Source organism: Trachemys scripta, chromosome 6 (assembly GCF_013100865.1).
Source record: "Trachemys scripta elegans isolate TJP31775 chromosome 6, CAS_Tse_1.0, whole genome shotgun sequence".
Taxonomy (NCBI): Eukaryota; Metazoa; Chordata; order Testudines; family Emydidae; genus Trachemys; species Trachemys scripta.
This window is the reverse complement of record NC_048303.1, coordinates 31,682,517-31,708,567: the sequence shown is the minus strand read 5'-3', so window position 1 is coordinate 31,708,567 and position 26,051 is coordinate 31,682,517. Positions and strand designations below refer to the sequence as shown.

General features: G+C 42.2%; 1 protein-coding gene across 3 annotated transcripts in view; it reads left to right on the top strand.

Annotated features, from left to right (window-relative positions):
* Nucleotides 1-26,051, top strand: part of PLPP1 (phospholipid phosphatase 1) — a 124,836-nt gene that overhangs the window by 49,118 nt on the left and 49,667 nt on the right. The gene's annotated exons all lie outside the window — the stretch shown is intronic.

Below are 26,051 nucleotides of genomic sequence, written 5' to 3'. Positions count from 1 at the left end.
ATCTCTCCTCCTCTTCCCCTAAACCCACAAATTTATTCTTTATAAGCTATAGGACGGGGTCAGCAGCCTTTCAGAAGTGGTGTGCCAAGTCTTCATTTATTCGCTGTAATTTAAGGTTTTGCATGCCAGTAATACATTTTACATTTTCAGGGGCCACAGATGGAACTCCAGACTGGCAGCGGGCTGAGTGGGGCCTGGACCCCAGGCTGGCAGCAGGCTGAGCCACTCAGCCCGCTGCCGGTCTGGAGTTCCGTCCGCCAGCTCCTGCCAGCCTGGGGTCCTGGCCGCCAGCCCTGCTCAGCCCGGTGCCAGGCTGGCAGTGGCTGAGCAGGGCCGGTGGCTGGGACCCCAGGCTGGCAGCAGCGTGCCACTGTAAATCAGCTTGCATGCTGCCTTTGGCACGTGTGCCATAGGTTGCCGACCCCTGCTATAGGAACAGGACTTCAGCTTATACACAAACCACTGTTTTCAGTTGTTTCCTTCATCAATTTTGCATGACCAGAAATGTGCACCAGCCCTTTAAATTGGTAGTTTTGGGGGCAGTCAAATAAGATCCATTTGGAAAGGAAACCACTGTATATTCTTCCTGAATGAATAACTAAGTCTGAAAGCTGCCTTCTCAAGCTTTTCTGGGGCGACTTTAAGGAAGGGAGAAAAATTTATTCATATTTAAAATAGAAGAATAGGTTAATCAAAAACAGATGTCTCTGTCTAAAATATGCAACAGGCAAGAGGATAGTGTTGTGCATTTTGTCCATTATCAAGCCCAAATAACTATTTTTAACAAACATTTAATATCCAGTGAAACTAAGGCAAAAAGGGAAACAAATTAATAGAAACAGATGTGCTGTGACCTGCTTCAAAAGTGACCCGTACTTGTTCCCCCTCCTCCCCTGTGTCCTGTAATCTCAGACAGATGTCAGGAATGTCCTCAAACATAGCCAATAATGTTAAGTGTTGAAATTTTAGATTTAGTTTGAAGTATTTTTCAGAATAAACAATCCTAGTATTAAAATGGTTCAAACTCCCAGCAAGTTCTTTTTGTTCTATATACTTGGAATGCTTGCAGTTAGGGAACTTCACCAACTGACTTCGCTTTTTAAAAATCAAACAAACAAAAAAAAAAAGGGAAGTTGTTTAATAGGGAGAATTTCTTCAGATTGAAGAACTTCTACATCTCTTTAGTTCCATCATTCCACTTCTGCATTAGCCAGCTTTCCCAAAATCGCAGTCCCCTTCAGAGCTCTTATAATACCCATAGGGTCCCCTTATAACCGGGGAAAAGTGTAGTGACTTGAATACATTTGGGACCAGGTTCTGCCCTTTGACACATGCACAACATCCATTAAAGTCCCTGGAAGCTGTAAGTACATTGGACAATAGTACTTGGTCCCTGACTTGGAAAATTGTTTTTGTCTATCACAAACAAAATTTATAATAGTATGAACAGCACTTCATTAAATACATACTCCATAAGTAAACCGCAGCTTACTCTGTTGAGTGAGTTGTAGAGTAGATGACTTTTTTTGCTTTATATTCAGGGCTGTTTTTTTTTTTTTTTTTTTACTGATTGATTGATTGATTATATTGTGGCCAAAGACAATCTTTGTTTAGTTAGCTCGAGTTCATTCAGACCATAATTCTTGGGCAGGCTTCTCTCTTGTGGGTAGCTGTGTTTAGTCAGAATACCCATTCTTAAACGATCACCCCAGTATGTCCTTCCAGAAAGGTAAGTCTATTTTTGTGTGTGTGTGTTGGTCATCAAGTACTTCCTCCATGACTGCCTACTTCAGGCAGGGAAAAGGCACCAAAATCCCATTTTCATTAAAATCTTTGTCTTTGAAACTTTTTATAAGGCATTGGCGTCTTTTCCAGGAACACGGACTAAACAACTTTTCCAAAGAACCCTGACTTATAGTAGAAGTAGCTTAAACAGCAGGAATAATTTAAAAGGAATTGCCTTTTTCTTCTGCCCAAGAGTAGTTTTTGAGTATGTGTATTTGTTTAACTTTGTTACAAAGGACAATAAAACGGAGGAATAGAAGCGTCTTGAGGTTAAATAAGAGCAGAAGCAAGATCTCGGCAGTATGGTATCATGTCAGCTTTGCTTTAGTTAAATACAAAACTAAAAAATTGCAACAGCCAAAAACTAAGTCTCAGGTTCATATCAAACAAGGGAAAGTAAGTGATATATATGTAATGTGTAGGCTCTGCAAGCTCACTTTTTCTGTAGACCAGTTTTGTCCTTCATATGACTTTCCTCAACTTGACCCATTTTTGTCTATAGTTGTAACATTTGACCATTGTTGCTCAAAATAAGATTTGTTACATGGGGCACTTACTTTTGGTATTATACATCTATACAGAAAAACAGATGGGTTGTGTTTGAAACTTAGACTTAGAACTCTGGTGTCTTTCCAAGTGTGGGGGGGAGGGGGGGAGGAGAAGCTGCACAGACTCCACCTATTGAAGGAGAATGTACTAAGGGTTTAGTTGCATTCAGCACAGACCAGGGTCTAAATGCAGCTTTGGTATCACTCCATTGACTACTTCAGTGGGGTTTGCTCAGACAGTGGCTGAACTGGCCTCTCCTTTGAGAAATCGCACTTGAGTGGGGCGGTTTGTTTCTCCCTTCACTCTTCTCAAATTGTCTTAGATTGACATCTTCATGGGGGAGAGAAGGGGGAGATGCAGAATTAGCTGAGTTGATTGTAGCGCATAAAAGCCCATATAATCTGGATTCTGTGTGTCTTGGAGTTGGGTGGATGGTCTAGTGGATATGGCACTAGCCTAATATTTAGGAAACCTGGATTCAAGTCCCTGTTCTGCCATGGATTTCATTTCCTCTGAACTTGGTGTCTCTGTGCCTTGGTATCCCTATTTTACAGATTGGGGGAAATAGCACTTCCTTACCTCATAGGAGTATTGTGAGGATAAATACATTAAAGTTTGAAGAGCTCAGATACTATGGTACTGGGGGGTGTAAAAGTACCTACAATAGATTAGTGTGGAAAAATAAAAGAATCTGTTAAATATCTAAAGATTTTGATCTTGAAATATTTGTAGCCTGTGGCTAGCATTCAGGAATCTTGGCTTACCTCATCATTCCATCCCCACTTTCTCAGGAGCCGTGTCATTATGAATCCTTAAAAGCTATTTTTGTGTGTGTGTGTGTGTGTGTGTTTCTCCCATCCAGTACAAGATATCAGTGTAACTGCAGGTATTTTCTCCATTTAACCCAGGTCCTGGGAACCCTACTTAGCCTCACCCTGATACCTCATAATGAGATACAAGGCCAAATCTTAAGTCAACTATACGTTTGCACATACACAAGAAGGTGTATGCCAGTGGCATGGGGGAGCAGGCAGGTTTGGGCTCCCCTTGTTGAATCATGGTTGCTACTGAATTACTTAATTCTAAAACTACAGTCTGCTTCCTACATAGTTTTTTAATGAATTTATAAACTCTCCATTTTAAACAATGGAACTGTTGGCCTGCAGGCATATGTGCACCAGTGTTGTTGCAGTTCATGCACAAATGGTCAGTCATGGACCTAGGTATAGGCATTTGTGGGGGCCAATAACCTTAAAAATCAGATCCTAACAAGTCACTAAAGCATATGTCTACGCAACAGCAGCTCAGCTATGGCGCTGCAGGTGTGCCACCGTAACACCATAGTGAAGATGCTTCCATCCATGTAGTTAATCCACCTCTCGAGCAATGGTAGCTAGATTGACAGAAGAATTCTTCCATTGACCTACTTGTGTCTACACAAATGTAGACCAGGCCTAAGACTTATAAAAGCCTGACTTGCACTCACCTCTGTGGTGATTAGACACACAAACATAGCCATGCGAATTAACCTAGGCTCTGTAGAAATTTGCTGCTGTATGATCTAGCTAAGTGAGTGACTGAAATACCAAGTCTTGGGGCTGTCTGTGCTTGTGAAGTTTGTGGTCATGGTGTGGGTGGGACCTGAAAGCCTTGGTGCACGCAAAGGCCAGATACTTCAGACAGCTGAACTGAAAAATCTGTTCTCTTATGGAGCCTGAAATATACTCTGGCTATAAAATACACCTGATGTGTATACTTAGTGAGACACTCCTTCTAAGCATTTTCCATTTCAAAGTATTCATAAGTAGCTTGTTGAAAGATAATGGGAAATGGAGAAGGTTAAAAGTTTAACAATGTAATTCATTCAGTATTCCAGGTACTAAGTCTTAGTGACTGTCATAAACATACATAATATCAGAATCCAAGATATTTATCTTTTGAACCTCTAGCTGTTTGAGGACATTAGATGTAGGACGTGGATACAACCTATTGCATCTGCCTTGTTACCTCATACTATTGATCTAACAGTGCTCATTGTTAAGTGGAGCTTTAAAGACAGCATTGCTATGGGAAGTTTTCCATAACTGCTGCTATTTTATTCTATTTTCATACTCTTTTGCCATATTTTATTAGGCATAAGGGCCCAGTGGGGTTAGAAGTACTGTAAAATATATAATTTCTGTTTGGGGGGAGAAGGAGAGAATAATCTTTGTAGACAAAAACCCATTTATCATAGTCTGAACGTCCTTTCACTGGCATTGGATTTCCAGGACTGAAAAAAGATGTAACTGCATGTTGAAATCTTGTCCATACTTACCGGTGTCTAGAGTTAAAAGTTTAAAAGTCTTTAAAACCACATGGAGTCCCACATCTCCTTTTTGGCTTAAACATCTGTTTGTTCTAAAACTCCATTTGAATGCAAACCTTCCCAGGAAGCTAATACAGTATACAAGTCTAATAATATAGACTTATCCAATGGAATCTTTACAAAGTGTATGTGTATTTTTAACATATTTAAAACAATATTGTTTCTCTTGCATAGAAAACTGAGTTCTGTAGCTCTACTTTTTTTTTTTTTTTTTTTTAAAGTAGAAGAATCGTATTCCTTTTTTAGCATTTTACAGTTCTGGCAGATTCAATAAATAGAACTAGTAAAACAGGATGTTGTACTTAGTCCCCTTTTAGTTACAAAATGCTGTGTTTTTAAAAAAAAAAAAAAAGTCTTTGACTGAAAAGTGTCTAATGTGCAAACTTTTCACAACATACACAAATTATACATGTGTGCGTATGCACACCATTGTCTTCATGCTTATATGTGTGTGTATATACTGTACTGAAAAGAATAAGGAAATAAGGGTGGAAGCTCTCTGGACTGTAATTTTCTTAGTTATTTACTTATTTTTGGTGTAAAATGCTGATGGTTTCATCATAATGGAGTGATCATTTATAGCTTTTGCGAAATTCCCATGGAACTCAAGTTGGGTCAGGATTTTATCCATGGTGTCTTGCCAGGTTCTGCTCAGCCCTGTCTTGGATTCCCGGCTGCTATTTCTTTTCCATATTTATGATGAGTGATTTTATGGTCTCAATCTTCAGAAATACATAAGGCCTTGTTCTCTGCTTTGGTTAAGGAGCACTCTGATGGGAGGGGTACAAGGTTGCTGTAAATCTCACGTTTGTGCTCCCCACTCCCTCCTCCTCCTGAACTTGGGGCTGCCACGTTCACTGCTTAGATGCATGTTAGAGGCACTAGTGTAAATTGGACTGCTTTAAATGCAGATGAAATCCTGGCCAGGGATCAGTTGTGTGGGCTGGGATTGCCCCCGGCCTCTCTACTGATACTGGCAGAAATGTGAGGGTTATCGTAGGAACCTCTCTGCCATCAGAAAAGTCCCTCATAGCCAGCAGAAGTACTCGTAGGGCTGGATTCTATTTGGAGTGTGGGCACCCTGCATTTGTGAATCTGCCACAAGGCTGTTATAGGACTGTGCGAATTTCACACTGCCTGCCAGTTTCTAAATGTATCCAGTCAAAGCTAGTGGGTCTGAAATAATGTAACTTTACATTATAAAGGACCTCCTTGCCCCTCCTGCTGAGGAAGCAGTGTAAAGGGATAACATAAGACAAAATAAATACTGGTTTAAAAACTTGGCCAATGCAAATATAAAAAGGTGAGAAGGATTTGGAGGACATGGTAACAAATAAGCAACTGCTGATCTTTTCCAAAAATGTTTAAAAGTGGAGAGAAGTGGCTGACAGGGCGTATTGCAGTGGAGGAGAATGTGCCGCTGTTTGACAAGCCATGACTGAGATTATTAGAAGGTGGGTGAGGATCCGTACTCGGGTGACCACTAAGACATGGTTCAAGGAGTTCTTGAATGTAGCTTAATCCTATTCCATATAGGCCTCAAAAAAATTAAGTGGCAGCCTAGTCAGCCCATCCATTTTATAGCAGGGATCCTTATATTGTGTGACTTAGAAGACAGGGATTTTGCCACAAAATCCTCCTCTTACTATTACTTCCTCTAATTGTGCTCCAGAATCTAAACTGTCATTTAAAAAAAAAAACATTGTTTCTAGCCTTTATGGTATCTGAGATAATATTCAAACAAACTGAACATAAACCCATGCAACGATGTTGTCTGGAATCTGCTGCAGCCAACCTAAAACGATAGCTCTGGGAGATGTGAGCCAGTTTATTCAGCTTTGTAAAGTGTTTTTAGCTTCTAAAACCAAAGATGACAACTTAATGTCAACGTGCAGCCATTCCACTCCTAATGACTAGATAGATATTTCTGCTCAAATGTGCTTACCCCAAAATGGCCTCAGATGCACAGTAGCTTACTGAGAGATCCAGCTGCCCCCTATCCAGCTGCCAAAATCTCCAGCCTCCTCCTGACAACTTCTTCAGTGCATTTGTGCTGTCAGTGCTAACACCAAATAGGGCACTGGAAAGCTAGAGGCTGAGGGACTTTGCATAGGTTTACCAACAGTGGGTGGGATTTTCAAAAGTGCTTAAAAGTGTTAAGAGCACAAGTCCCATTGATTATTCTTCCCCTCCCGCCCAATGGAACTTGTGCTCTTAATTCCCTTAGGTGCTTATGAAAATATTCAGCCTGCACGCTTGATAGGACTTCTACCATTTTGACTCACTGCATTCCTTTGTTTGCAGTAACTTACTACAGGGCCCTCTTTAGACAGATTTTTGGTATTTCAGAAAGCTTCGTGCAAAAGTTAATCAATCTCTCTGGTAAAGCTGTGTGAGGATGAAAGGCAGTATAGGAACAGTACATCATAGTCCTGCCATGACTGTAGGAGACCAGACTAGTTGACTCTCAAGGTCCTTCCAGTCCTGATTTGTTTTTATTAATAAATGGTGACTTTATAGTGTACCTGATGTTAAAAGCCAACTCTTAATCAGATTGAAATATTACATGGCGGCGGGAACTTTTTTTCCCCTAGGTCACTTTGATTTATTTTTGGGGGGGTTTAGAGGTGGGGTGTTCTTGGGTTTGTTTGTTTGTTTGTTTAAACTGAATTATCATAGAAATGAAGGACTGGAAGGAACCTTGAGAATTCATATAGTCAGTCTCCCTTCCCTTCCCCCTCTCTACCCCTTGGTACTGAGGCAGGACCAGGCATACCTAAATCATCCCTGACAAGTGTTTTGCCTAACCAGTTCTTAATGGGGGTTCTTCATGATGGGGGTTCCACAACCTCACTTGGTAACTTATTCCAGAGCGAACTATCATTATAGTTAGGTGTGTCTCCCCCAGCCCCCAAATATCTAACCTAAATCTGTTACTGAAGATTAAGCCCATTGCATCTTGTCCTACCTTCAGTGGACATGAAGAACAAATGATCACTGTCCTCTTTATAATAGTCCTTAACTCAGTCATCTTTTCTCAAGACTAAATATGCCAATTTTTTAAACCTTTCCTCATAGGTCAGGTTTTCTATCTCCTAATCATTTTTGTTGCTCCTCTGGACTTTCTACAACTTGTCCACGTCTTTCTTTAGGGTGGTACCCAAAACTCTCTGAGATCTCACCAGTGATGAGTAGAGAGGCTCAGTTACCTCCTGTGTCTTACATATGACACTTCTGTTATTACGTCCCAGAATATTAGCCCTTTTCACAGTTGTACCACATTGTTGGCTCATGTTCAATTTGTGATCTACTGCAACACCCAGATCCTTTTCTGCAATACAAGTGCCTAGTCAGTTATTCCCCATTTTGTGTTTGTGTATTTTTTTTCCTTCCCAAGTGTAATGCTTTTCACTTGTCTTTACTGAATTTCGTCTTGATTTCAGACCAATCTTCCAGTTTAGAATTCAAAATTACCTTGATAATTTTTTGTAGCCGTTTTTAATTTAAAAAGAAATCCTCTGAAAAGCCCTGTTGCTACTTGAACTTTCTCATCTCAACACTTACTAGAAAACTATATATAAAAATGTGCAACTAATTTTAAACCAACTTCATTTTAGCAAAAGAAAGGAAACTACATACCTCTGAGTAAAATAAGGAGAAGCTTGGAAGCAAACTGCAGTCATTTTCCTAAAGATAGAAAAGCCACCTTTTTGTAAACTAATCTAGAGCGAGGAAATTTGTCTTTTGGGTGGTTGTTCTGTATACAAAAATGTTATAATTGTAGTTTGCTTGATATAGAGACTGTTTGTTTGTTTTTGAGATGCTGTTTTGCTTATTTTGACTGTCCTAGTTAAAGATAAAGCATTAACCAAAAGAAACGTTCAGTTAAGGAGTGAATCCAGCTCGTAACAAACACTGTGTCTACATGGATGAGCACAGATCGAGGCAGATTGAGCCTTGATAATGGATCATAGATTTTTTGCAATGGGATGGGATGAGTATGCAAAGAAGCCATGTTATGCAAATTGACTGCATCTCTGTTGGGGGGAATCTATTGCAGGATACCACATTTCATATGCCTTCAGAGCTGGACTGCTGGTCCAGCCGCTGCTCTGCAACTGCACAGCTCTGAAGGCAGTGCCGCTGCCTGCAGCAACGCAGAAGTAAGGGTAGTATTACCACAAACCCCCTTCCACCCCGTTACAATAATCTTGCAACACCCCTCCCCCCAATTCTTTTTTGGGTCAGGACCCCTACAATTACAACACCCTGAAATTTCAGATTTTATTAGCTGAAATCATGAAATTTACTATTTTAAAAAGCCTATGACCGTGAAATTGACCAGAATGGACTGGACTGTGAATTTGGTAGGGCCCTAGTAAAATAACACCAATTTTAAAAAAGTCTCCAGAGGTGATCCTGGCAACTACAAGCTTGTGAGCCTAACTTCAGTACAGGGCAGATTGGTTGCAACTATAGTAAAGAATAGAATTGTCAAACACATAAATGAACATGACATATTGGGGAAGAGTCAACATCCCTTTGGTGAGGCATCATTTCCCTTTACAAATCTATTAGAATTCTTTGAGGAAGTCAGCAGGCATGTGGACAAGGGTGATCTAATTGATATAGCATACTTGGACTTTCAGAAAACCTTTGACAAGGCCTCTTACCAAAGGCTCTTAAACTGAGTAAGCAGTCACGGGATTAGAGGGATGGTCTTCTCTTGGATCAGTAACTGATTAAAAGATAGGAAACACAGGGTAGGAATAAATGGGCCACTCTCAGAGTGGACTGAGGTAAATAGTGGGGTCCCCCAAGGATCTGTACTGGGACCTGTGCTTTTCAGCTTGTTCATAAATGATTTGGAAAAGGGGGTAATCAGTGAAGTGGCAAAGTTTTCAGATGATATAAAACTCAAGATAGTTAAGTCCAAAGCTGATTATGAAGCGTTACAAAGGGATCTCACAAAACTGGGTGATGGAACAACTAAATCGCAGACGAAATTCAATTATTAAGTGCAAAGTAATACATGCTGGGAAAACAATGCTAACTATACATTTAAAATGATGGGGTCTAAATAGCTGTTATCACTCAAGAAAGAAATCTTGGCGTCATCGTGGATAGTTCTTTGAAAACATTGGCTCAATGTACAGCGGCAGTCAAGAAAGCAAACTATGTTGGGAACCATTAGGAAAGGAATCGCTAATAAGATAGAAAATATCATAATGATATTTTGATTTAGATAATGGCATAGAAAGTACGTTTATAAAGTTTGTGGATGATACCAAGCTGGAAGGAGTTGCAAGTGCTTTGGAGAATAGGATTAAAATTCAAAATAGTCTGGACAAACTGGAGAAATGGTCTGAAGTAAATAAGATGAAATTAAATAAGGACAAATGCAAAGTACTCCACTTAAGAAGGAACATTCAGTTGCACATATACAAAATGGGAAATGACTACCTAGGAAGAAATACAGTGGGATCTGGGGGTCATAGTGGATCACAAGCTAAATGTGAGTCAATAGTGTAACACTGTTACAAAATGAGCTAACATCCTTCTGGGATGTATTAGCAGGAGTATTGTAAGTAAGACGACAAGTAATTCTTCTGCTCTAGTCTGCGCTGATTAGGCATCAACTTGAATATTGTGTCCAGTTCTGGGCTCCATATTTCAGGAAAGATGTGGACAAATTAGAGAGAGTCCAGAGAACAGCTACAAAAATTATTAAAGGTCTAGAAAACATGACCTATGAGGGAAGACTGAAAAAATTGGGTTTGTTAGTCTGGAGAAGAGAAGTCTGAGGGGAGACGTAACAGTTTTAAATTGCATAAAAGGTTGTTACAAGGAGGAGAGTGAAACATTGTTCTCCTTAATCTCGGAGGATAGGACAAGAAGCAATGGGATTAAATTGGGGGGAGGACGCTTTAGATTGGACATTTGGAAGTTTTTCCTAATGTCCAAACTGTCTAACCTGCTCTTAAAAACCTCCAATAATGGAGATTCCACAATCTCCGTAGGCAGTTTATTCCAGTGCTTAACAACCCTGACAGTCGCCTGTTGGGGATGGTTTAGATCAGTGGTTCTCAAACTATGGGAGGAGGCGCAGGAATGTGTCAAGACAGGAGTGAGTTGTGCCTGTGTTTTTATTTTATGTATGTATTTACAGACGCTCCCCAGGTTACGCAAGATGCAATTTACGCAAATTCGTATTTACCGAAAAAGTTCCATAAGCCAGAAATAGGATTTTCGAGTTGCAGAAATTTTTGCGCAATGTCCGGGTATACGTTTCCGACTTATGCAAAATTCGAGTTACACAAGGCTTTCCAGAATGGAACGATTGCGTAAGTCGGGGGTGTGTTTGTTTGTTTTGTTATAGAGCTCTGGCTGCCAGGGGCTCGTGCAGAAGGGCCAGGCACACCTTGGATGCTGGGATAAAGGAGATAGCCAGAGCCCCGCTGTCCTGGGGCTGACAGCTGGAGCCCTGTCACTTGGGCTCCCCCAGCAAAAAAAAAAAAAAAAAAATCCCTCACTGGGAGGCAGTGGGAATCTGGCTGTCAGCCTCAGGTGGCAGCAGCACTGCAGAAGTAATGGTGGCAATGGGGCACTAACTCTGCTGTGAAAAGTGATAAGTATCACTTTGCCACCCTTACTTTTGTGCTGCTGCTGACACTGCACTGCCTTCAGAGGTGGGTGCCCAGCCAGCAGCCACTGCTCTCCCCTCTGCTTTCTGAGTTGGGTGGCGGCATAAATGACTACAGACACACAAAGGGTGGGAGTGCTCAAATAAGTTTGAAAACCACTGGTCTGGATAATACTTAGTACTCCCTTGAGTGCAGCGAACTGGACTAGAAGACTGAAAATATCCACTCAGTGTGCAGCACCAGTCAAAAAAGCTAACCATGTGGGGAATCATTAGGAAAGGGATAGATAAGACAAAAATGTCATTGCCTCTTTAGAAATCAATGGTACGCCCACATCTTGAGTATTGTGTGCAGATCTGGTCACCCCATCTCAAAAAAGATATATTGGAAGTGGGGAAAAAGTACAGAGAAGGACAACAAAAATGATTAGGGGTAAGGAACAGCTTCCGTATGAGGAGAGATTAATAAGACTGGGACTAGTTAGCTTAGAAAAGAGACTACCAAGGGGGAGTATCTGAGAAGTCTATAAAATCATGAATGGTGCTGAGAAAGTGAATAGGGAAGAGTTGTTTAGCCCTTCACATAACACGAGAACCAGGGGTCACCAAATGAAATTAATAAGCAGCATGCTTAAAACAAACATAAGGAAGTTCTTCTTCCCACAACACACAGTCAACCTGTAAAACTTGTTGTTGCCAGGGGATGTTGTGAAGGCCAAAAGTATAACTGGGTTCAGAAAGAAATTAGATATGTTCATGCAGGATATCAATGGCTTAGTCATGATGTGTCAGGAATGCAACCCCATGCCCTGGTTGTCCCTAAAGCTCTAGCTGCCAGAAGCTGGGACTGCATAATGGAACAGATCACTTGAAATTGCCATGTTCTTCTGTTCATTCCCTCAGAAACATCCGATGGCTGTCGAGAGGCTGGATACTGGGCTAGTATGGCCTTTCCTATGTTCTTATGATGGTGCCCAAACTAGTGGGGAGTGGAAAGGGACTGGCAGTCCCTGATCCTCTCAGCCTCCTTGGCGCTCTCTCTGCACTTTTCCCTGGGGGTCCACTTCCAAGTTCAGTCTCCCTTGCTTCTGCCTTCCTTTGTCTGAGGTCTCCTTCTCCCTTGGTCCTCTGCCCTGCCTGCCTTCACTTAGCCCTTCTAAGAGTTGTTTCAATACCTTTTTTGCAAGCTATGTAAGAATTACCTGGAGGGTTGTGACATCCCCAGTGCACATAATTCCCCATTTCTTACCACTCATGCCTAACACCCACTTGCTGTCCCTTCACACACTCACTGTCTACTCTATCTGCCCCCCACCAGTCCATTGTACCTTTTGCCACCCTGACCCTCACCTGGTTGTCCACACACTGTTCTGATTACTTACCCCCTCGGATATGAGGAAGAATTTAAGCGGGCCAAGGCTTACCAGCAGGCGCTATGAGAGAGGGAGTCTTTATTCTCCTTTTCCCGGTGCGCAGTGGAGGGAGAGTTGCTAGAATTTCTTTATAAAACCTCCCATCTGTGTGTACTCTGCTGTACTAAGTGGTTAAATGTGCCTTTGAATATATTTTCTTTTCACTAACTTGAGGGTTCATTTATAATTTTATTTATAAACGAACAACATGAAACATTAACACAATGGAAAGTTTATATTTTTCATATACATAATGAGATTGTATAGCGGAGATCAGAATCTGAGCTTGTATTCAAAACACAACAGGGATTATATAACAGAGCAGAATCTAACTCTGAATCTAAGTCATTGTGCATATTTCATTGATCTAGACTGGATTTTTGAGGCCGTTTTTTATTTAAAACAAAACCAAACAGAACAAAAAAACCCTATGCATAAGCACCTCTTCATAATGCCCATTTATAGGAAAAACAAACTCTTCCTGGAGTCAGGTTTCAGGTTTCTGCCTGGAGTGAGTACTGCCTGAGCTGTGTATCCTGGTTACAACATGGCAGCAGAGTTCCTCTGAGGTACCCTGTTAGCAAATGTTGGTGCCCTCTGAGGAGATGCTAATTGGCTCCCGCTGATTCACTTTGGTAGCCGTGTGTGTTGCTCTTTTCTTCTGTACATAAGGCTGGATGGGGATAGCCATCCAGGAAGAGAGAACTGGAACCCAGCTAGGGTGACCAAACAGCAAGTGTGAAAAATCAGGACAGGGGGTGGGGGTAATAGTAGCCTATATCAGAAAAAGACCCCAAAATCAGGACTGTCCCTAAAAAATCAGGACATCTGGTTACCCTAAACCCAGCAGAGAGGTTTCACCCAGGGAACCTCAGGAACTGGTTAAGTGATACTTTGTATTTTTGTTGCTGGTAACTCAATTTAACCCCAGAAGGGGGTAAATTTGGATTAAATACAGAGTTTGTAGATTCATTTCAGAACAGGCTAAGAAGTCCAACTGCTTAGACTATCCTTTTCTTTATTTCACAACAAAGTAAAAAGCCCTCTTCAAGAAGGTAGAGAAGCTTAAAGTACATCTAGGTTTGTTGGAGAAAGTTTTATTTTCAGCTGAAAAGAGTATTAGAATAGAAGTTAAAACTACACTGTAACTCTGTAGCATGTGCTATATGCAGGTTATAATATTTTTAGAATTTAATATAGGACTTGTGCTGCCAATTTTATGTTATGTATTATAAACTTGGCATTGCAAACATTGCATTAAAGTTTTTTTGTTTGTTTGTTTAAAGGTCAGGTATACTGAGATTGCCATTATTAAATGTACTGTTACCATTTCTAAGAATTGTAAGTGTTTATTCTACAAAAGTGTGCAGTATCGTTACTTGAGCTGTCCTGAATAGACTCACTTTGAATTTAAAGGAACAGTAACTTAAATCAGACTTTTCTCTGAATGCTTAATGCAGGTGATTCCTATGACACTATAATTAAAAATTACAGGAATTCTTAAATTTTTACTTCTCACTTAATCCATTTCTCTGTTGCCTGTTATGGCTGCACAGTCAATTTGCTCTTCTGTTTTTGTGGCCTTTTCCCATACTAAAGAGGGGGAGGAGGTGAACCTTTTTGTGTGTGGCTTAAAAAAAAAAGGGGGCGGGAGGCAAATGTGATTGTGAAACCACAAAAATTGGGGACTCAGTGAGTCTTCCTCTACCAAGCCAAGCAGCCCATGATCGTAAATAGTTTTGGGTACAAGAATTGATTCCCTCTTCCTCCACCTCCTCCCCCCCCCCCCCCCCCCCGCCCCAGATTATCTAGGAGTTGGCTGTCTTTTTCCCAGCCCTATAAACGATGATGCTGGCGTACTTCATTTTACTACGGTGGACTCTGCTCTTCTGTTCCGAATCTTCAAGGAAAATGTTAGCATTTATTATCTGCACTGTGGAAACAGCTGGACCATCTGACCTGTGTAAAAAGGCACTAGCACATATCTCCTCAATATTTTTCCTGGCCATTCGCTGCAGGCAAATCTCAAATGTATTCAAACTCCCACGTTGCTTCCTCTTTGGTGAAATTGCACTGAATCCTTCCTTTGACTTTTAGCTACTGTATTGATTTGATACTTTCTTTATGCCATGTATCATGAACAGGGTGTGTATGGGGCCTTGTCAAGCGTCTAATGAATGTGCTTAAGAACAGTTTAAATGGTCTGGTCTTAATATGAAGCTAGGCAGTGTGGAGGGAGACAGGCCATACTAGACTAATCCATGCTCTAGGTTGTTGTCTAGGTAGACACTAGGGCCTTGATCCTCCCAGGCATTTAGGTGCCTATGTCCCGTTGATTTCAATGGGAGTTATCTGCTTAAAATACCTTTTGAGCACCTGGGCCAAAGATCCTCAGCTGTGGAGAGCATAGTGCAGGAGTGGTGGTGAAGGTCAGGTTGGTTCCCTGGTGCAACCTAGAGCATCCCAGAGGCTATTGTCGGGCCAGGTCTATACTAAAACGTTAAGTCGACCCAGCAGCATCACTTGGGGTGCAAAAATCCATACCCCTGAGTTACATAGTTATGACAACCTAACACCTGGGGTAGACAGCCTTAAGTCCATGGAATAATTCTTCCATTGACCTAGCTACCGCCTCTCGGGGAGAGGGATTAACTACTGCGATGGGAGAACCCGTCCTGTTACTGTAGTAAGTGTCTACATTGAAGCGCTACAGCGGTTCAGCTTCAGCGCTGACGTTGTGCCATTGTAGCAATTTCAGTGTAGGCATAGTGTAGCTTAAGCTATCTGTCAATGGCTCCAAGGATCCTATACAGCTGTAAGGTATCATATGGGTATGGGGAAGTCCTGGTGAAATTCTCTTACCCCTAGCTATGCCCATATCCTGGCAGCAGAGAGGGATGATGGTGTGTGTAAAAGCTACTTCATAGGCTTGGCTAAACTGGTGCAACTATCTTGTAACTTGCTTCAGATTCAGAATAAGTAGGTGGTGTGCCTAAAGCACCCACACTGCATCCCAGGGTCTGGCTGGAGGCTAGAACATGTCTGAATACAGTTAAACATGGTTGTCTAGCCACAATAAGAATAGAAACTCTGCTTCATGCCCATTTCCTATAATACTTTTAAGACCTGTCCTATGTAGACTAAGAAGGGGCAGTGTCTTGGTGTCCGCCTCTGCCTTAATTTTCAAGATATAGTTGAGGTAGAAGGTATAAAATCATCATTGGTAACTAGCAGTCAATAGGCTAGTTATTTTAACTGAGGTATTGCAAAGGCTGGTTTTACTCTTTGACAAAATAGCTGGACATACTTGCTGTGCAAATCAGTGTGACCAAGCAAAATGAGCTCTCTGTTAAACTGCCATTAAGCTCAAGCTGTCAAAGGTAGTTTCTACATTTTCTCTTTGCTAGGTGTGGGGCTAATAACACTTAGCACTTTTAATCACTGGACTCTCATTAGTTAATCCCCTTTCATCCCCACAAGATGAGTACTATCATTTTAGAGATGTGGGAGGAACAAAGGCTGAGAGGATAAATGGCTTGTCCAAGGCCTTAATGGGTGGCTATTCTCAGTGTTGGCATCAAAATGCAGGAGCTCCTGGCCTCAAGTCATGTGCTTGGATCACTACACCATGCTGCTGTGGTATGTAGTCCTGGTAAATGCCCAGCCCTTTGTTCTGTAACTCATTGTTCCTCCCTAATTTCTATTGTTTCATCTGACTGCTATTGCAGTGCCTTTCTTCCTAAAACTGACAAACAGTCTTTTGTGCCACTGGCATTAATCTTGCTCTTTATCTGCCAATCAGTGGAGCAAGAAAGTATTGGGGTCAGCACATCCTCTCCTAGTGTTCAATCTTGTCAATCCCATTATGTGTCTCTCTCTTTCGCTGGCGGTAGCAGGAATCCTGAAGTCCTTGTTAAAAAAACAAAACAAAAAAAAAAACTGTTCCATAGCAGAGTCAGATGCCGCTGACATTTTACCAGGCTGGCAACAAGTAATGCTAAATACTTTAAAACAATAGATTACTTTTGGTCCACTTCCTCTGTTCTCTGAAAAAGTTTTAGCATACAAAAAACAATTTTTTTTCTTCTTCTGCCCGGATTGTAATTTCCATTGACCTCAGCTCTTCAGTTGTTTCTTAGCTGGAAACCTGAAGCCTGGTCTAAACACCAATTTTTGTACTAGTATAACTGTGTGTGTGTGTGTGTGTGTGTGTGTGTGTGTGTGTGTGTGTGTGTTTGTTTGTTTGTTTTGGTTATGGGTGTGATTGGTTTTTATACCAGTCTAGTTATACTGGCACAACCCCTAGTATGGATGCAGCTGTATCAATATAAAGGTACTTTATACAGGTGGCACTTATTCCCCTTCCTGTGTGTGAATAACTGTCGGTGTAAGCACCTTTATACTGTAGAACTTTGCCCACACTAAGAAGGTTGTATTGTTTTAACACTGGCACAGTTAAAACTGTACAACTTCTTGTAAGTAGAGGAGCAATAAATCTTCATTCTTCTGTGCATTGATGATTTTTCTTTCACATTGACACTTGGTACTCAATGGTGCCCTCTGCTATCCTGAATAGAGAAGAATCAGAGTGAGGTGGGTGGGAATGGACCTGGGGTAGAAGGTGTTGGTTTGTGGCATTTGCTCCTCATCCCCTCTTGTCCACCAGCCTTTTCCTGGAGGGCTTGTGTTCACCCCTCCAAATCCGAGCAACCTGAGATCTGTAGAGGGCTACGTCAAAATTGCCATGTTCCCCCCTCCCCCAACCGCAATGGAAATTAGCTCATCCAGAGGATGATACCCGCATCAAGATATAAGCCCGGTTCCAGTTTTTTGTAAAAATTAAAATGCATTCAGGAAAATTTTATTAGAAGTGCCTGCAGGACACACTCTCCTGAATATTTTTTTTAACTTGAGGAATTAGCTGCATGCCACTTTTCACAACTAAAGTGTGGGTGAATAGGAGCAGAAGGAAGAGTAACTTTTAAAAAGAAAAAAAGATGAAGACCTAGTTTATGAATAAGCTCAACTAATCAAAGCATATTTTTCTCATATTTTAGTATATAAGGAAACATACACATAACAATAAAGCTGTTTTGCATTTAAAATTTGATACGGTACATTAAACTAGCAAATGCAGCTATAGTTTATATATGTGCTTCTGATTATAACATAAACATTTTGCGGAGATGTGCTTTTGAATTCATCCCAGGACCTTTATAAACACTAACTCTTGCTATCCCTTTGGGATAGGTAGGTGTTATTTCCAGTGAACAAATGAGGAAAACTTGAGGCACAGACTTCCTCTGGGATTCCTCCCCACACCGCTTTTTGTTAACATATTGGGTTAGTGGCGAAGCTGGGAGTGCAGAACCCCACATCTTGGTTCCCATGGAGGATGTAATCATGAAATTCCAAATGTGGCACTTGTAAGGAAGCGCTGGGTTTGTGACAGACCCATCCTTTCAACAAATGAAACACATTGCCATAGCTAAAATTAAGTTAATTATACATTGAAAACAGAGCATGGAGGGAAGGGCTGTGAGTTGAAATGCAGATGACCTACCAATTAGTGCAGTAGTTGACACACAAGGTACCTAATGTTTGTTTCAACCCTTTGAACGCGCATGAACCAAGTCTGAATAGTTGAACTGGCTGATTTATCTTTGTCTGCTCTGGGAGTGCAAAATGTACTACTTTATGGAGAAGCTGTTGTGGTTCCATATTTTCTTTTGCTCTTGAATTGGGGCATAGGTACCCCAATTTAAGCCTAGTTCACAAAAATCCATATCAAACATGGATTATTTCAAGGGCACAATTTAGTTTTTTTGGAATACTTTCTTCCTCATTAGGGCTGCCCTTTCAGAGTCTTTAAGATTTTTAAATTGCTAATTTTATACCCTTTCACAGGGATACTAAAGTTTTTGAAGCCCCTAAATACACAACTAGTCAGAGGTTGCACTCATGGGCCGTTTTTATAGCATGAAATTCCAACATAAAGAAACTTTTTTTATTTTTTAAAAAAAAAATTCAAAATACAGTTTGGCTTCTTCATTACAACTCCTATATAAAGCTGGAATGCTGGATCTTAGCAGCAGTTTTATGTTCTCTGATGCTGCCTCTGGCTTTGTAGCCCTTGACTCGCACTGCCTGGCTTACACACAGCTGCCTTTAATGGGGAGGGCATGGATGTTGGAAGGGGGACTGAGAAACCGCATACATCTGGGTACTGGCACCCACTTGTCCCAGTCCTGTTGCAGAGCCTTGTTCCGTGGTCACAGTGGACCTCACCACTACAGTTATGTGTTTAGCTAAGGCCTGGTCTACACTATGACTTTAATTCAGATTTAGCAGCATTAAATCGAATTAACTCTGCACCCGTTCACACAACGAAGCCATTTTTTTCGAAATAAAGGGCTCTTAAAATCGATTTCTGTACTCCACCCCGACGAGCGGAGTAGCGCCAAAATCTATATTGTCATTTCAGATTGGGGTTAGTGTGGCCACAATTCGATGGTATTGGCCTCCGGGAGCTATCACACAGTGCACCATTGTGACCGCTCTGGACAGCAATCTGAACTCGGATGCACTGGCCAGATAGACAGGAAAAACCCCGTGAACATTTGAATTTTATTTCCTGTTTGCCCACCGTGGAGAGCACAGGTGACCACAGATAGCTCAGCTCATCAGCACAGGTAACCATGCAGGCCGATAATCGAAAAAGAGCACCAGCATGGACCGTATGGGAGGTACTGGATCTGATCGCTATATGGGGAGAGGATTCAGTGCTAGCAGAACTTCGTTCGAAAAGATGAAATGCCAAAACTTTTGAAAAAATCTCCAAGGGCTTGATGGAGGGAGGCCACAATAGGGACTCAGATCAGTGCTGCGTGAAAGTCAAGGAGCTCAGACAAACCTATCAAAAAACAAAGGAGGGAAACAGTCGCTCTGGGTCAGAGCCCCGGACATGCCGCTTCTACACCAAGCTGCGTGCAGTTCTAGGGGGGGCCGCCACCACTACCCCACCTCTGACCGTGGATTCCGAGGTGGGGATAATCTCATCAGCTACTCCTGAGGATTCTGCGGACGGGGAAGAAGAAGAGGAGGAGGAGGAGGACGAGCTTGCAGAGAGCACCCAGCACTCCGTTCTCCCCCAACAGCCAGGATCTTTTTCTCTGCCTCACTGAGTACCCTCCCAAGCCAGTATCCAAGACCACGACCCCATGGAAGGGACCTCAGGTGAGTTTACCTTTTAAAATATAAAACTTGTTTTAAAAGCAAGCGTTTTTTAATGATTACTTTGCCCTGAGGACTTGGGATGCATTCGCGGCCAGTACAGCTACTGGAAAAGTCTGTTAACGTGTCTGGGATGGAGCGGAAATCCTCCAGGGACATCTCCATGAAGCTCTCCTAGAGGTACTCCAAAAGCCTTGCCACAAGGTTTCTGGGCAGTGCAGCCTTATTCCGTCCTCCACGGTAGGACACGTGACCGCGCCATGCTTGCAGCAAGTAATTTGGTATCATTGCATGACAAAGCCTGGCAGCGTATGGTCCCGGTGTTTTGCTGGCATTCAAGCAAAGATGGCTGTTCCTACTGGGATGTTAGCCTGTAGCTGAAAAGAAATCCTTCCCTGCAGTTAGCCAAGTGTCTGGGCGCGGGGGGGGGGGGGGGGAGGATGGAGAATTGGCCCAGAGCTTTTTGAGTTTGGCTAGCAGGGATCTTCACTGATACCAGCCATGCGGTGGTGGGAGGGGGTAAAGCGATCATCCAAGAGAATTCATGGCAGGGTGGGGGGTGTTAGTTTGGTTCCTGTAGGGATCTTCCCTGATACCAACCACATGGTGGGGGAGGGATAAAGTGATCATCCAGAGAATTGGATGGTGGGGGTTAGTTTGTTTTCTGCTGCTGAAGGTTAACATTAAAACCGCAGCACTCAATGGGCTTTGCTTGGTATGTGGGAAAGGAGGGCGCAGAAGCCGAAAGACAATGGCTTACCATGGCCGCATGCAAGCCGAATTCTGTTGCCCGGACCTGCGTCTGTGATCTCTAGCAGCAAAGCCACAGGCACTCAATATTAAGAGGCAAAATGTGACCTTGCACAGAAATCACATGTGCTATGTAATGTGAATAGTGTTGGTCACCGTGAAAGAGTATAAGCATTGTTCTGCAAAATGTATATTTTTAAAAAAATTCTCTCCTTTTTTCCCTCCCTCCAGCAGCTGCAAATTCTTCAAGCCTCCCTCCTCTGTCCTGAAGGCTATCTCAGATAAGGCGTCGGAAAAAGAAGACACGAGACGATGTTCGCAGAAATCATGGAATCCACCCGCTGTGAAAGAGCTCATCTGAATGAGTGGAAGGACACGGTTTCAAAGTATAGGAAAGAAGCCAGTGAACGTGAGGACAGGAGGGACCAACATGAGGAGAGGAGAGACGCTCGAGATCAGAGGTGGCAGGATGCAACGCTGGGGCTGCTGCGTGAGCAAACAGATATGCTCCAGCGTCTGGTGGAGCTTCAAGAACGGCAGCAGGAAAACAGAGTGCTGCTACAGCCCCTGTATAACCTCCCTCCCCCCTCCCCATGTTCCATAGCCTCCTCACCCAGACCTGTAAGAAAGCGGGGGGGAGGCTCCGTACACCCTCCCATTCCACCCCAGTGGACAGTCCACGCAAAAGGCTGTCATTTTTTTAACCCTTTTTTTTTTTTTTTTTTTTTTTTTTTTAAGTGGCCTTTTCCTTCCCGCTGATCCTCCTCCCAAACCCCACCCAGGTTCTCGCCCTCTTTTTTTATAATCAATTAATAAAGAATAAATTATTTTTAAACGATAGTAACTTTATTTCCTTTGAAAGCAAGCTGGGGGAAGGGAGAGGGTGGGTTCCTTACAGAGAATGAGTCAATAAAGGGGGTGGGTTTTCATGAAGGAGAAACCAACAGAAATTTCACACTGTAGCCTGGCCAGTCATGAAACTGGTTTTCAAAGCTTCTCTGATGCACAGAGCTTCCTGATGTGCTCTTCTAATCGCCCTGGTGTCTGGCTGCGTGTAATCAGCAGCCAGGCGATTTGTCTCAGCCTCCCACCCCGCCATAAAGGTCTCCCCCTTACTTTCACAGAGATTGTGGAGCACACAGCAAGCAGAAATAACAATGGGGAGATTTCTTTGGCTGAGGTCTGAGCGAGTCAGTAACGATCGCCAGCGACCTTTTAAACTGCCAAATGCACATTCTACCACCATTCTGCACTTGCTCAGCTTGTAGTTGAACAGCTCCTGACTCCTGTCCAGGCTGCCTGTGTATGGCTTCGTGAGCCATGGCATTAAGGGGTAGGCTGGGTCCCCAAGAATAACTATTGGCATTTCAACATCCCCAATGGTTATTTTCTGGTCCGGGAAGTAAGTCCCTTGCTGCAGCCGTTTAGAGTAGTGTTCCTGAAGACGCGAGCGTCATGAACCCTTCCCGGCCAGCCCACGTTGATGTTGGTGAAACGTCCCTTGTGATCCACCAGGGCTTGCAGCACCATTGAAAAGTACCCCTTGCGGTTTATGTACTGGGTACCCTGGTGCTCCGGTGCCAAGATAGGGATATGGGTTCCATCTATCGCCCCACCACAGTTAGGGAATCCCATTGCAGCAAAGCCATCTACTATGACCTGCACATTTCCCGGAGTCACTACCTTTTGTAGCAGCACCTCAGTGATTGCTTTGGCTACTTGCATCACAGCAGCCCCCACAGTAGATTTGCCCACTCCAAATTGATTCCCGACTGACTGGTAGCTGTCTGGCGTTGCAAGCTTCCACAGGGCTATTGCCACTCACTTCTCAACTGTGAGGGCTGCTCTCATCTTGGTATTCTGGCGTTTCAGGGCAGGGAACAGCAAGTCACAAAGTACCATGAAAGTGCCCTTACGCATGCAAAAGTTTCGCAGCCACTGGGAATCGTCCCACACCCGCAACACTATGCGGTCCCACCAGTCTGTGCTTGTTTCCCGGGCCCAGAATCGGCATTCCATGGGTAGAACCTGCCCCATTAACAACATGATCTCCAAAGCACTGGGGCCTGCAGTTTGAGAGAATTCTGTGTCCATGTCCTCATTACGCTTGTCACTGCGCTGCCATTGCCGCCACCTCCTCACCTCGTTTTTTTGGTCCTGGCTCAGCATAAACTGCACGAGAAAGCGCGAGGTGTTTACAATGTTCATGACTGCTGTCTTGAACTGAGCTCCATGCTTGCCGTGGTATGGAATCTGCAGTGTTCACCCAGGAAAAAAGGCGCGAAATGATTGTCTGCCGTTGCTTTCATGGAGGGAGGGTTGAGGCTGTACCCAGAACCACCTGCGACAATGTTTTTTGCCCCATCAGGCACTGGGATCTCAACCCAGAATTCCAATGGGCGGGGGAGACTGCGGGAACTATGGGATAGCTATCGGATAGCTACCCACAGTGCAACGCTCCGGAAATCGACGCTAGCCCTGGTACGTGGGCGCACACAGCCGAATTAATGTGCTTAGTGTGTCCGCATACATTCGACTTTATACAATCTGTTTCCAAAATTCGAATTATGTACATTCGGATTAATCCTGTAGTGTAGACATACCCTAATATAGCTCCATTAAGGTGATGTTGCAATTAAGAATTTGTTCACTGCCATGTGATTGCCAGGAATTGGTTGTGTTCATCGCTGGTCATTCTGTGTTAGAATTCAAAGTAGAATTGTGCAACTTCAGTCTGGGTATTAAGGCTTGTGAGCTGAAGTGTATATATGTGTGTGAAACTAGTGCATTAATAAATGCATCTGAGCATACTTATCTCTAAATTGTGAAGGCTTGTGTACCACTTCCCTCCAGTGTTAGTATCCAGCATTTGTGCAAATTAAAAGCAGGGACTGTCTTTTAGTTCTCTGGACAGTGTCCTAGCATGATGGGCTTCCAGGCACTATATTAATGCCAGAAATGTACAGATTAATATCACAACTCATAAATGCTATTTGGGGAAATGGAATAAGAGTTCAAATAAATCAGGTATTAATACATTTTACCCCTTTAGTAATCTTGTTCATAAGTACTTGTATCTGAACACGAACAAAATTCTCACCTTACAAAAAAAATGGTAGAGCAGTCCACAGAGAATAGCATTTTACATATTACTGACTTTGATAGTGTGTGTTTTGAAATGAGGCATTATCCTTTGCTGTACACTTGCCAGGAGTTTTTAATGTTTCAACTTTTGTCATGAACCTGTTGTTTTGGCATATCTATAGATGTTTCAACACATGGCCAAACTTTGCCCACTGTTATGTGCACACACAACACCCATAAAAGTTTATCAGAGCTGTGCATGTGTATCAGAAAGCCAATTTTGGTCTATTAGACTGGAAGAACAGCCGGGAACCCATCTACATAGGTTCCTTTGAGTTGGAAATCCTTTTGAACGCTTTAAGTTGTATTTAACTCGTATTTAGTAGTACTATGGTTTATGGGGGAATTTTGAGTGTCTAATGGTACAGACATTCAGCCCTGATGTATGTGTGTATGGGTTATACAGGATCTGATTACTTTTCTGTTGCATAGTGTTAATGGTCTGTCTCAAATATCTTATACAACACTTTGCTACTGAGGCAGTATCCTCTCTCTATTTTGGAAACTGTTTTATGCAGAAGCCAGGAGAGGATAGAATTTCATTTAATACAGAGCAGAGTTTGGCGTTCTGAATTGTCAGTGAGTGGAAAATAGGTCTCTGATTTAAAGGTAGAATATTGTTTATCAAAAGACAAACAACTTAGTAGCAATACACTTTAGTTTTTGAAATTTAGTTTTGCAATTCTGTCAGAGTTCATACTGCACTTAATCAAGCATAACAAAATAGTTTACTTATCCAATCTGGCAGCATCTAACTGCATCATGCATCAAAAATGTCTCCAGAGATGTTTCTACAGCATTGTTTAACTAAATGGCGTGCCAAATCTGACTGGGAAGATGAAGTGCTGTGTTACTTATGGCATTTGTGACCAGTTCAGCTTCCTAAAGGGCTTCTCCTATAACTGTAGAAGATGGGCAGTGTAGGAACAATGCCTTCAGACAGCACAGGAATATGGTAGTCTTGTAATATCTGTGATCACAGAGATGACTAAGTCAAACACAGCAATGACTGATTTAGGTGGAAAAACTCAATAAACTTAACTATAGAATTGTGACCAGTGTCTCAATTTAAACCAGAGCATAACAGGTAATTGCTCAGCTGAGAATGTCATGCATGCAGAGGGCTCTGTGGACTCTTTTGAAAAGCATTAGAGCGCTTCAGCTTTACCCATAGCTCTAAACTGAGAAAAATAACCAGGCTGTAGAGCTGGCACTTGTGTTACTGATGGAAGCATTGCACTGTTTTATGGTGCCAAAATATTATCAAATTTTGCCATAAAAATCAGATTTTTGGATCCAATTTTAGGAGTTGCAGAATGGACATTTTGCCAACTCCCTGATCAGCAGAAAAGTTTGGAAAACTTAAAAACCCACACACACACAAAAAAACAAAAAACAACCTTTCTTCGTGTTCACTATTTCTCTCCTCTGGAGCCTGTCTTCTTAAAATAACTCAAATCACTTGATCAGCTCTGCTACATATATGCTAGTTCTTGCACAACTCTTGGCATAAACACTGAGACTGCCAATAAGATGAGAAACATGTTGTAATGGTGGTTGAGTGGGAGGTTTAATTACCTAGCATACTGCAATTATAGGTAGATGCTGAAATCAATAATTAAAACTATTGATGAACTACCTATGTTGACTGGATCTGGTATAATAACTTGGAAGATTTTAGGGATCAATGTGAAATTCTCTCCTGCTGAGTAGCATGGTGCAGCTTAGGTGTAGATGAGCAGACCATCTGCATAATCACGAAATACAGATCAAGTAACTATGTATTCACAATCACTGTCAGTTTTATAAGCATGTAACCTTTCTACTACCATAAAGTTTTGCAAATGTTGAAATCAATATGGGGGTAGAATAGCAGTCAGTTACTACTACTTTGGTAGTTGAGAAGGCTAAGTTGCAGTCAAGACTTTGATTATGGTCCCGAGCGCTACTTGGTTTTAATAATGTGCAAAAGAATGGTCACTAACATGGTATGTGATTGTTTAAGTGGCATCTGTGTTCTAGTGAAGGATTAAGAAACATGATGGATGAAAACGCAGCAAGGCTGAGATTAGATGAACCAAACCCAAATGGCATGTTGAGCAGAACAGCCTTTTCCTGCTATTGTCTCTTAATGCTAGCAGAAGGCTTTGTGATCATGTAAATGAGC